We start from the raw sequence: 14366 nt of genomic DNA, 5'->3' as shown, positions 1-14366 counted from the left end.
TCTTGAAGAAGATGATGAAATTAAATAGATTTTTAGGTGTTTTCTTGATTTCAATGGAGATTTATAGTTCAATGGAAGTTGGAAATCAAAAGTAATTAGGATTTGGAAGTAAAAATTGATTGGGAGAGTAAAAAAAACAAAAGGGAGGCAATAACACAATGGGGGAAGGTTTCTATCATAAAATAGTTTGGAGAATGAGAGTTTTTAGGTTGATTTTAAAATTCTAGGTAAATTGTTCATAAAAGCTCACAATTTTAAATCTTTTACAAATCAGTCCTATTTTCAAAATTGAAGATATTTAAAAACCATTTTAAAAAATTGACTTAAATTCCTAATAGCCATTGTCAAAAACATTATAGAATACCAAACCTATAAAATTTCGAGCTCATTTAGACTAAAATTCCTAAAATACCCTCGAAACTTCTATGCCCTATTTTGGGGTGTTACAATTCTCTCCCTCTAAAAATAATTTCATCCTCAAAATTTACCTTAGCTAAACAAGTAAGGGTATTGGCGTTTCATCACTTCCTTGGTTTCCCAGGTAGCCTCTTTCGTTTTGTGGTTGTGCTACAAAACCTTAACCAACAAATTTCTCTTATTTCACAAAACCTTCTCTTCACGAGCTAGAATCTCAACTTGTTCTTCCTCAAAAGTAAGACCAAGTTGAGCCTTGATCTCCTTAACAGACACAACATGCAATAGATCCGAGCGATACTTACGTAGCATAGATACATGGAAAACATCATGAATTCTCTCAAGTTTTGGCGGCAACTTGAGTCGATAAGCTACCAGTCCAATCCTCTCAACAACTTCATAAGGTCCAACATACCTTGGACTTAGTTTAACCTTTCCTCCAAATCTTAAAACCTTATTCCATGGGGAAACCTTTAAAAACACCTTATCACCAACTTGAAACTTGATATCTCAATGCTTTAAATTCGCATAAGATTTTTTCCTATCTATTGCTGCTTTCAACCTTTCACATATCAATTTTAGTTTCTCTTCGGTCTCACGAACTAATTCTGGTCCAACAACACGCTTTTCATCCAACTCCATCCAACACAAAGGAGTCCTGCAATTCCTACCATACAACACCTCAAAAAGTCCCATGTGAATACTCGCTTGGAAAAACTATTGTTATAAGCAAACTTTGCTACAGGTAGATATCGCTCCCAAGTACCATCCTCCACTTAATGGTCAACTTATTCAACTGCCTATAGTCAATACACATCCTCATGGTACCATCCTTCTTCTTCACAAACAAAATCAGTGCACCCCATGGAGATACACTCGGTTGAATGAGCTGGCTATCCACAACTCTTGCAACTGAATCTTTAACTCCTTGAGCTCTTTTGGTGCCCTGTGATAGGGTGCAATGGACACCGATGTAGTACCAAGATAAAGATCAGTTCCAAACTACACTTCTGTTTCCAGCGATAAGCCAGGCAAGTTTATAGGAAACACATCAGGAAAATCCCTAATGGTTCAGACATCGTGAACTCTCAAATCCTTACTGACTAAATTCATCACATAAGCTAACTAAGCTTTGCAACCTTTTCCCATAATCCTTTCAACTTTGAAGGCCGAAACCATATTAGAAAAAAATCCTTGTCTTTCACCAACTACAACGATTTCCAACCCATCACAATTTCTTAAAGTAATTTGCATGGTCTCAAACTCTACTTTAGCCTTATGCTCAGTCAACTAGTCTATACCCAAAATAACATCAAATCCATAAATGGTAGTTCCATGAGATTAATAGAGAAAACGTGCCCTTGTATCATAAGAGGACACCAACGATAAACCTTATTCACAACAACACTATCTCTAAAGGAACTAATTACAGTCATACCAAAATCAGTAGTCTCTAAAGGAATCCCTAACTTATAAGCTAATTCACTTAGAATATACGAATGTGTGGAACGAGAATCAACCAAGGAAAAAAATGAAATAGATTGCAAAGTGAAAGTACTTGCAATAACATCAGTCGGATCTTGATCCTCAGGTTCCCTATCAACAGAAACCCGAGCTAGACCTTTAGACTCAACCTGTGAGGCTACTATATGAGCAAAATTCGCTGCCCAACCGGTCTCCCATGAACTCTACATGACCACAACCTCTAGCAAGCATAGTAGTAGGTGTTGTACTTTGAGTTTGTGATATCTCTATTCTATTCTGACAATCCCTAAGAAAATGTTCTTTTGAACCACACTTAAAACATCCACCTATCAATTTACAACATTCTTCAGGATGCCTACAATCACAATGAGCACAAAGCAGCCATCTAGAACCACCAGTTGAACCACTAGTGGTAGTCACAACATTACTCTGTTGTTTACACTGACTCGGTTGAGACCCACGTCTCGCACCCCTACCAGAGCATAACTATCCCACCCCTTCTTGGGCAGATGTCCGAAAGCACCATCAAAAGCCCTCTTACTAGTCTCAGCTACTACAGAACGAGCGAGCTCAGCCAAAGTCTCCTCCACAACCTTGGCATTTTCCATAAGCTCATCAAACAACTCTATATTTTACGCCACTAACTAAACCCAAAACTCTTGAATGAGCCCAAAACAGAATCTCTTACAATGGTCCTTCTCAGTGAACATTATCTTAGGAGCATACTGATTGAGGCACACAAACTCTGCCTTATAGTCAGCTATAGACAAACCACATTGCATAAGATCCATAAATTCCAGCTTATGAGCTTCTATATTTTGCTCGCCCATAAACTCCCTCCTAAACGCCTCTAAGAAATAATCTCAAGTTAAATGATCTGTAGTTGTACCTCTCTTAATAGTATTCCACCAATGATGCGCCTCCCTAATAGGTAGGGACACAATACAACCCAATTTCTCCTCGTCAGAACAAGACATCTGCTCAAGGATCTTATCTACTCCAATCAACTAGTACTCAACTATGGTTTGATCGATCCCTTTAACTCTAAAAAACTCTTTACCACTCAATGCCCAAAGATGATCAAGCAGTAAGCCCGAGTCATAGGTGCAGGAGGAGGGTTGCACCAACAATCAGCTGAAACGCTCAAATTATTGCTTCCATTATTGGGCCTACACTCTCATCAGGAATATTTACTTTACGTGGTGGCACAAGAGGTATAGAGGATGTACCATCCTCCTGAGCACTAGCTCTCACATTCGCATGTTTAGAAGATATATCTAATTATCTAACATACACACACAAACAAATAAATGGTGTGAGTGGCGAAGAAATTATCCAAGTCTCATTCCTGTAAACAAACTTTAGGATTTAAGGCAATGTGTTCCCATTCCTACTCCATATGCATCACAATAGGTGATATCTCATACGATTCAAACAATCAAAATAGTTCAACCACTTGGGTTTCCAAGATCTATGGGTTACGAAACCCCAATCAACATATCAACAACAATCACCTAGGTCAAAGAGTTATTAAACCTAGGCTCTAATACCACCAAATGTAACACCCTATGCCGAGCCTAGTCGTCGAGCCTAAATACAAGGATGATACACCACCGTCACGCATCATTTATTTAGCAGACAATTTCACAAGTAACCAATCGTCATCTTTATTTAATCATGCGTATGAATTATAGTCAGACAACCAGTTCTTATTGTTAAAACATGCCATACATACACTAAGAGTATTAAAAATATCAAACAAACCTGCAAATAGGCCAATTTGGAAATTTTCTAAAACTATTACGTAGGTATTGATACTATCTCAGGGGTATCGGTATTTTCCTTAAGTGGTATCAATACAACATGGAAAATCGACATTAAACTTGCATTCTATTACTAAAAAAATGTTGAAACATTAAAAATTACTGATACCTTTTATAAGGTATTGATAAACTTACCCCGACTAACAATACTCGAGCTGAGGTATCGATATAAATTCTCTATTCACTATTCATGTACTTTTGAAAATATAGAGGTATCATTTTTAAAGCCCTAATATCGATACCTCTACTCTAGGTTATAGAAATTCAGCATACGCAAGCATTAAAATCATTCAACTTAATCCCTCAATATCATGTTTCATTAGCCTAATCAAATAAGCATTGGGATGTCTAAAATAGTAGCCCAAATACCGTGTTCAAGTCCACATGCTTCCAAACTTAAACAATAAGAAAATGGCTGAAAAATGACTTAACAAAACTGATATAAAGTCTACCACATTGCCTTAAAGCCCTATATAATAAATAAAGCAATTACACCTACTATAGCAACTAAAAGAATGGCTTGGATCACTTCCTTGAAGGCCACACTGCTCACACCGGAAACGCAACTGCTCTACAAAGGATAAAATGGAGTGGGTAAGCTTAACAAGCTCAGTGAATGCTCAGAACAACCTTTACGCAAACAAGTCATTATGAAACAACAAATAGTCATATAACATATTCATAACATCCCTAATTCTATTCCATGTTTCACATGTCTAATCGTTTTCATGCATACCTTTACTTACTGTTCATAGGATTGTTCAAGCCCATGTATATTATAACATATATTAGATACATTTAATGATAGTTTGGCTCTTGGGATCATGAAACATGAAGTGGACTTTATCACCACTCATCAGATACACAAGTCTCCAATACACCACATAGACTCGTAGAGTCAAAAATATCTTATAAGTGAAGCATATAGCTAACACTTTCCAACACACCTATCACACATATCTCGTTAAATGGAGCTTGGCTCACATTCCCTTATCCCTTCAAAAATTATCCCGGGCCTCAATGCCCTAAATATCACAACACGAAGGTGAGTACTCACAATCCTATGACATGCCAACTATATCCAATAGTATCAAGGCTTACAAGGCCAAAATATCCACACCATCAACATATCAATTGTTGATGTTGAAATTTTACCATCGCCATAATATTCTCTAATGTAGCATCTTACTCTTCTTCACTGGATAGTATCTCATCATGGTTTATACAGTTACGAGTGTTACGAGTCATAGTGAAAGCCTGGAAAAGCACAATACTTCAAAAGAAAAACTTAAGCAAACCTCACCTTTATGCACTAAAAAAAGTGTCAATGAGGTAAGAATTAATTTTGAAAGTCTTTTATAAAATGTCTACATCAATCAATCAGAATATATTAGAATCAACTAACATAGCAAACTTAATAGCACTATGAGTCTAAAATCATTTAGACACTAAATAATTATGTTGTACGGAGGAAGAAATGTGCAACTTGCTTTAACCTACTAACACAAGAAACAACAAAATGTTAGAATGCATAAAGAAAAAATAAAAAGCAAAAATAAAGGAAAACCTAAGGCTAAGAGTCAATGAAAATTGCTAAAACCCGAAAAATTGTGAAGCAACTTGACAAACTTTGTTTAAGGTGTTCCTGATTTCCAAAAATCATGAAACTTAAACTAGAGCCTCCTCAAATAATGTAGATCTGATCTACAAGGTTTTGGCACAAAATTCAACCCATATAATATTTTTTAATATTTTTATTTTTTTGTATATTCTTTATTTTTTATAATTTTACAATCACTTTTTTTGGGAAATATTTGTTTATACTTCAAAATTGTGCCAGGAAATATTATGTAAAATTTCAAACCATTTAAAATTTTTTTACCCATTGAAAAATATTTTTTCCTAAAAACTGTCTAGGTAAAAAAATTTTGAGGTTATTTGCTAGAAATCAGTTTATAAGAACAAAAAGAACACCTAAAATTGCCCAAATCTAATACCAAATTATAAAGAATGAGACAGATGAATGCGGAAGTAGATTGTAAAGTTTGTCAAAGTCACGAATTTGATTTAGGGCTCTAGACGTTCGGAAAGAAACTTGGATTTTTGACACAACCTGAAACACAATCAAATCCAAGTTAGATAAAACATATAAAATAAATAACGAAGATAATTAAAGTAGAATAATAAATCTACGATTAAAACAATAAGGAAGAAATTAAAGAAGATAGATGAAAAGATAGAATGTGGTATGTAGAAGTCCTAAGTAGCCTTGGGAACACAAAGAATCTACAACTCACTTCAAGCAGCTCTAAGTTCCCCTCCAAGAAAGAAAAATTCACAAGAAAAACTTTGAAGATGATCCCACAATCTAAAAATATTGTTAAAACTCTTCTAAAAGAAACTCATGAGAAACTCTTGAAAAGAAAACTTAAAGAGAATTTATTAACTCAAAAAAGAAGTTGAATAATAATGAATTGAATGATTTGTGTACAATGCAAATGCCTATATATAGGCTAGCTAAATAAATCTAAATAAAACTCTTAAGTATACTAGAACTCTAATTTAATCTAAATAAGAAGTAGTTTTAACTAAACTTTCTTGTTAACATAAAACTCCTAAATAACTTAAAATACTTAATAATTATAAAAAATTTGGACTAAAATAATAATAAAATAATAAGAGCTAATAATTACAATATTGGGCTCATATATAATAAAAATTAAGCCTAAAACTCGAACCCAATATGAAACATCTAGGCTTGTGGGATTGATTGGGGTTCTTGAAGTGAAGTGCCTAAGCTTGTTAACATTTTGCACATGGGCTTGTCATCATAGATTGAAAGTTTAGGCCCATGCACAAAATTAGTCTATTCTAATTCATCATTGCTCCAAAATCCATCGTCTTGAAGCTTCAACTTTTCTTCTCGAATTTTTTTCATGATAAAGTCTTGAACAAATAAGTTGAGTTTTGTCTTTAGTTGCTTGGATTTGGATATAATTGGGCCTTGGGGGAAACTAAGCCCATTTCTATTATGGCCTTTGAATTGGACTGAGTTGCTAGTACTAGAATACTTGATTGAACTATCGAGGTTTGTTGTACGAGAATGAATAAAATGAACATATATATGTTTTATAACTCAATGCATAATTAAGTTAAATAATATTGGTTTAGCAAATTATGTTACATTCTATACGAGCTTACTAAGCATAAATTGCTTACGTTATCTGTATTTTTCTCTTGTAGATCATGAAAAGCTTTGATAGTTAGAAGATCAAGTCAGAGCATAAACACTATTCATTCATCATCTCGGTAAATGTTTTTGGTCATTTTTGTTGTTGGTTATGAATGACATGTATTAGGATCTTTTGGTTGGTTTGTCCATGTTGTTTATGTTTGGTATTTAATTTGGTAATATTTTGTAGGCATATATATATGTTTGGTACTTTGATCTAATGGTTTGGTTGTAAATTCTTTTGGTTGATGTTTGTGATGATTTATATATATATGTTGGTTAAAATATGGAATGAAATGGAATGTTTGAGTAGTACTAAGTATATATATTTAAGGTGATAATTTGATTTTAAATTGTGGGATTGTTGAAAGAAGACATGAATGGTTTGGGCGAATGGAAAGTTAGGTGTAAAACCCCTATCTCGTATCCATCACCAGAGTAGGGTTACAGAGCATTACCGTACAAACGCAACATTACGGAGAATTACAGAGCATTACCGTGTGCCAGGTCGTGTGCTAGGTCATGTAACAACCTAACTTGCATGCTTTAAAACCTACAGGGGACACATGGCTGTGTCACCTGGCCATGTGTCATACATGGCTGAGTCACACACCCGTGTCCAGGCCGTGTGGACATGAATTTGCCCAAAAAAACCATTTCCAACACCAAACCACGCAACCACCTAAAGGTCTTTGGTACACCATATCAAGGCATTAAAATATGACCCAAAACCTACATAAAATCAATAGTCCAAGATTATTCAACCAATATGCCAAACCTACCAAATCATGTAAACTTTACTATATACATTCACCAACTAAAAAATTCCAAAAACCTAATAAAAATATAACCTAAAGTAGCTCCATGACTCAAACCATCAAATGATACCAATAAACCATTCTCATTCATTATCAAAAGTGACCAAAATTACCTTCTAAAGTAAGCATCATAACCTATTATGCATATATGGCATCAAAACACAAACACATTTAATTATTATATACATATTCATCAAATACCATTTTATAACATCTTAAATACGTTTGAATCCCAAATTCAACTACTTGAGTTTATACATGCCACTACCCTACGAGATACAAAAACTACCAAAGTTGGTGGATAGTATGAGCTGAAGATTTGATCCGCCCAAAGTGTCAGCGACAATGATCTATAAAACAATCCAAAAAAACAAATAAGCTTGTAGATCTTAGTAAGAACATAACATATCGTTTATTTCGTCCATAAATTGAAAACAATTCATGTATTATTCAATTTAAAATCACCGAGGTCTAAACAGAGTACAAAATACATCCAGGGGTATCGAAGTACAAACACAGGCACGTCTGTGCAATTCAAAGGTATCAAAGTACAAACAGGGGCATGTATGAGTAATTCAGGTGTATCAAAGTACAAATAGGGGCACGTATGTGCAATTTAGGGGTACCGAAATACAAATAGGGGCGCGTATGTGCAATTCATCATTATTCTTCTAATAACATAATAATTAAAGCATCATAATATAAGTACAAAGATAGAAAATTCATTACATATAAAAAAACATTATGAACTTTACTCGACAATTAGAGCGTAGAAACAGAATCAACTAATCCGAGGCTTTAGCTTTTCATTGATCTAAATTTGTTCTTGGTCTATCTTGATCATGCAAGCAAGAAGAAGTGGCTGAATGTTTCAAACCTTAAAAATGGATTATTTCTCCTTCAATTTTGGTGGAAGCCTATTTTGAAGAAGATGAATGCTTTTTTTTATTTAATTTTGACCTTATTTAGTCATTTACACTTTTAACCTTTAAAATCATGCAAAATTACATTAATATCATATCTATGAATGTCCATTAGCCCTTTAATTGATTTATTTACCATCCAAGTCCCTTAGATTAAAATTCTATAGCTATTTGACACCTTTAACTAATAAAACTCTACTTTTGCACCTTTTACGATTTAGCCCTTTTTACGTAATTAAGCATGCAAGCGTCAACATTTCTTAACAAAATTTTAATACGACCTAGATGTGGAGGTCCATTCACTTTTCATTGTATTTAATAGCCTAGATGTGGAGGCCCATTTATTTTTCATTGCATTTAAAGGCCTAGGTGTGGACATCTATTTACTTATCCTTGCATTTAGAGGCTCAGGTGTGGAGGTCCATTTACTTTTCATTGAATTTAAAGGCCTAGGTGTGGAGGTCCATTTACTTTTCATTGCACTGTATATGAAGGCACAGGTGTCAGGTCTATTTACATTTCTTCTGCATTCTCATTTCAAAGATTTGGTTGTGAGGCCTAGCTTGTTTCACTCTTCATGTTTTGATGGTTTGGTATATACTTTTCTAGCTTTGGGTAACGTAATACGTTTTGATCTGTTTCAATTTTGGTAATTGCAAAAACTTGTTATTCCTTTTACTGCAATGTTAACTGGGATTTGATAGCGGTTAGGAGTCTACGTCTTTGTACATTCCTTGCTACACAAGCCACAAACAAAGAGGGGCAGCTGTAGACACTCATTTTTGTCCGAGCCCGATTGGGGGCCCATTTTAATTTTTGTTCTCTCTTGGGCCGTTCGAAGCCCTCTCGATTTTGGTCTATTTGAGACTTTTATTTTTTTCTTTCTTCTTTCCTATTTGGGCTTGCTAAAGGCTCAAATTATTATTATCATCACTACTGCTACTATTATTAAATATCATTATTATCATTTTTAACAAATAAACAAGATTAAAAAAACAATATATAAACATGAAACGAACTGAAAAAAATGAGGAGGCTTTTCATTATTTTTGTTCTTAAAAAAAGGTAAAAAAATAACACAACAATTCCAAGCATTGTATTTCTTTTTTTTCTTTTCTTATATCTTTTTTTGCCATAGACATGTCATGAGGGATCAAATTTTATTTTCTGATGAAGGGGACATCACCGGATCTTCGATCCTTCGCCTCTGGGAGCCCCCAAAAATCCTATTTTTTCCCTCCCCTTTCTAAAATTCGTAGTGCCTTGTTTCTTATTACAATTAACTTATGATGTAAATTGCTATTTGTTTATAATTTGATTATAAATATATTACAGTGTAAATTTCAAATGTTAAATAGATGTGTATGAAATCGAGAAAAGATTGCTATTATGATGGTGCTTAAATTGTATTAAGTTTAAATATGAACAATGTGACTTGGATAGTATTTACGGAAATGAATGCACATACGTGTCCCTGTTTGTACTTTGGTACCCCTGAATGCACATTCATGTTCTGAATGCACTTTAGTACCTTGGTATTGCATCGTTAATGCCCATGAAAATGAAGTATTTACCTATTGTGTAAACCGAGTTTAATTAACTTAAAGTAAAAGTTATACTATGACCTGACTAGGCTATGTAATCTTATGCTTTCCTTGTGTTATTTTGTAGATAATCTTTGCTGACTGTTTAGAAGGATCGACCACAAAGCTCACACTATCCATCTAATTTGGTAGTTTTTGTATCTCATTTGTGGGTTGTGGCATGTATATAGGTTTTTGTTGGAAGAATGTTAGTGTTAATAGCTATGGATGCTATAGAAGGTTAATTAAATCTTTGGATTGTGTCATGTAATATGGAATTATGATATATATGTATATATTGATGATTATCATGGCATGTATATGGACTAGAAATGTTAATATGTTCAGTTATGATGGTTGATATAGATTTGGTTGTCTTTATGAAAATTTTGGATAGAGTGTGATGTTGAATTGCTTATAAATTGAGGTGCCTCTGAATGGCAGATTGCATAGAATTTATAGGTTGTTTATTTGGTATATTGGTGAGTGTTTAAGGTGTGTTTTGAGCTATTGAATGAATGAGCCAGTGATATGTCTTGATGAGAAAGGGTAAGTGTTGGAATGGCTTGTTATAAGGGTTAAATTTGTATACACGGCCTAGGACACGGGCTATCACACGGTCGTCTGCCACACACGGCCTGACCATACGGTCGTGCAAAAATTATAAAATTGGTGTAGGTTTCACACGGTCTGAGACACAGCCGTATGTCTCAAATCAGTAGGTTACATGGGTTAGCGCACGGCTTACAACACAATCGTGTCTACCAAGTAAGTGAGTTACATGGTCCATGACATAGGCTTGGACACGACTGTGTGTCCCTACTTCAAATTCTCACACGGTCTGATATGTGTCACACGGCCTAGAAACACGGACGTGTGACCCCTGTTTTTCAAATTTCTCTAAAATTTTCTGTTTTGCTTTAATTAAATCCAGAATTGTTCCTAAACTATTTTTAGAGCCTCATAAGCTTAATTTAAGGCTCAATGGAGTTTGTTTGCTATGATTGAAATGAATTGTTGGTAATTATACTTAAATTGAATTATTTGTTCGGATTTAAAGTTAAAGGTTATTTTTTGTAGAATAACACTTCATAACCCTAATTTGGCGACGGAGAGTGTTAGGTATCAGAGTCACAGTTTAGTCGATTCTAGGACCAATGTAGTGTGTATAGAGTCTAGTGTATACATGCCACATATACCCTATGATAGTGTGATGCTTTCGATCTGCTCCAATATTGTATGTTCTTATTGATTCAAGTTGTCGGGTTAGTCAAAACAGGTCATAGTTAACGAAGCTGAAAGTAATGTTCAAGCTTCACACCTTGAAGCAAGTATTAGTGCATCTGTTTCACAGTCCTTTGGTGATGAGATGAGAAATGTGTTTTTTGGGATGATGAACCAGTGGTTCAATGAATTTAAGCAAACAAATCCTATAACTCTACAGCCTTGACCCCCTACAGTGCCTCCTCCGGTACCCCTGTATCCTCAAAATTTTGTACGTGTGATAGTTACCCGATTGTCTGTGGAGAAAGATAGTAAATGTGGAGCTGAAGAATTTAGAGGTAAAGTTGACGATGATCCTGCAAAAGCGGAGTACTGGTTAGTGAATACGAAGAGAGTTTTTTTAGAATTGATGTGCACTTCTAAAGATTGTTTCAGATGTGTTGTTTCGTTGCTAAAAGACGAAGCATACTCATGGTGGGGCACTTTTAGCACAATCACATCTAGTGATCGTATTAATTGACATTTCTTCCAAATTGAATTTAGTAAAAAGTATGTATGCCGATTTTTTCTTAACAAGAAAAAGAAAGAATTCCTTAAATTAAAACAAGAAAATTGGTCTGTAACTAAGTATAAACAGGAGTTTGTGTAGTTAAGAAAGTATGCACGTAATATAGTGTCAAATGAAGAAGAAATGTGTATTAGATTTGAAATGGGTTAAATGATGACATTCGTATGTCTGTAGTAGCATTAAAGTCATGGGAATTTGTAGAACTTTTAGAACAAGCTCAAAAAATTGAAGAAATCTGCAATAGTAAACGGCAATTAGATTTGAAATTTCAAGATCTTAACAAAAGAGGGTTGTTTAAGTCTGATCAAAATTTCCATCAAAGGAGTTTAGAAATAAAGCAAGCTGATTGACTACCCCTTTAGAGTTCATTGGCAGAGATAAACCAAAGCCAAGCAATTTGAAGTTTGTTAATTCTCTAGTGGCTAGTGTTGGAAGTGTGAGGAATGTTCAGAGACCTATCCTTGCTTGTATTGATTGTGGCAAGAGGCATTATGGTGAGTGTCGGTCAAAGTTGGGAGCTTGCTTCCATTGTAGATCTACTGATCATTTCCTTCGTGGTTGTCCAAAATGGCAAAATGATTTGGGCAATCAGACAAGCAAGCCTGAAGCAACCTCACAGAGAGGTAGACGACTTGGAAATGGTAGAAATACTAATTCTGGTTGAAAAAAGAATAGTGATATGAATGAATGATTTGAAGCGAGAGCACTAGCCAAAGCATATGCAATAAGAGCTTGTGAGGAAGCTACTGGCCAAGACATTATTGTTGGTACATTTTCTCTTTTTTTAAATTAATGTTTATGCATTAATTGATCCTGGATCAACTCACTCTTACATATGCAATGCATTAATAGACAAAAAGAATTTTCCCATTGTGTCCATTGATTACACTGTTAAGTTAATGAATCCACTAGGTCAGTGTGTTTTAGTTAACCAGATCTGTAAATCGTGTCCACTGAAAAGTTTAAGGTTATGACTTTACTTGATGTGATCCGGCCCAGGTTAATCGAGTCGTTTCACAAAGTTGCCCGATCGTCTACGAGGAGTAGTTGGAGTTGTCAAAATTAGGTGATTTAGGCTAAGGGTTGCGGAAGCTTTGAGAGGGTTTAGATGAGTGGTTTGGTGTTGATAAATTCAGTTTAGAATAGAAACAAGGTAGGTTAGAAAAAGGTAATTGATGGAGATGGAAAATAAAACTTAAACGTCAAGAATGTTCAATACTAAAAAGTATTGCCCGAGTCTTATATTGCTTAAGGTGAAATTTGTGGAAGGATAGAAGCGAACCTTGACCCAATACCTATATAGAGGTAAGAACCAAAGGTATAAAAATATGGTTGAACGCCACACCGATTCGGTGATAAGTTCAATGGAGTTCGGATTGACACCACTAGCAAGCTAGATAAGTCGCTTCGAGACTCGAACGAAAGAAGAGAGGAGGTAACCTCACAAGAACAAAAGTTCTATTAAGTTTAATTGATCAAATTCTGTAACCTTTTACAATAAACAAGTAAGCTATTTATAAGCCTAAAATGCCTATTGATATTCGGCATCTATGTTGTTCACACTAACTTAAATTCTGTTCACACAGGTATTTAACATGTTCACACAAATAGCATTAAAATCCAGTTCATGCTTGAAGATGGTACATGAATTGGCCGAACCATCATGATGCTTCACTTGATGCATTCATGCATCCTTAGCCTTGAAGAATCTCCATAATTCCATGAATGTGCAGCTCTTTAATGATCCTACATCTCCCTTGGCTGAATGAGGCATTAATGTGCCTAAAATACTTGAATGGTCATCTTGAAAATGCATGAATCATGCATGAAACGTCCCATGTATTTCTCCCCATAAATATGATCCATGAATCTTCAAATACATGAACTTTCAGCAACTCCCTCTTGCATGAACGTCCCAAATGCATGTGCTCCTTTAAATGCCATCCATTGAACCTCAATTGTGCATGCACACTCCCATACATTGAACCTATCATGCATGAACCTTGTTTAATTACTCTCCAAATTCAGCTCACCTACAAAAACACATGAACCAAAATTAAATCACATAAAATTTAGCTGAACAAACATTAATATAATTTAGACACACTAATTAAACATAAATTAAATTAGACAAATTTAATAAAGTCTTAACAAGACATATTAAATTCGGCCAAGACACATTTAAAACATGTAATAAGTCAAAACATAATTATGAGCTGTAGTAATTTAAGCTAAATTAATAAATTACTTAATTTATTCAGACATTAAAATAAATGAGTTGAAATAAACTTAAGCC

Source organism: Gossypium hirsutum, chromosome D13 (genome assembly GCF_007990345.1).
Source record: "Gossypium hirsutum isolate 1008001.06 chromosome D13, Gossypium_hirsutum_v2.1, whole genome shotgun sequence".
Lineage (NCBI taxonomy): Eukaryota > Viridiplantae > Streptophyta > Magnoliopsida > Malvales > Malvaceae > Gossypium > Gossypium hirsutum.
The sequence above is the reverse complement of the archived record's forward strand: the minus strand, read 5'-3'. Positions refer to the sequence as shown.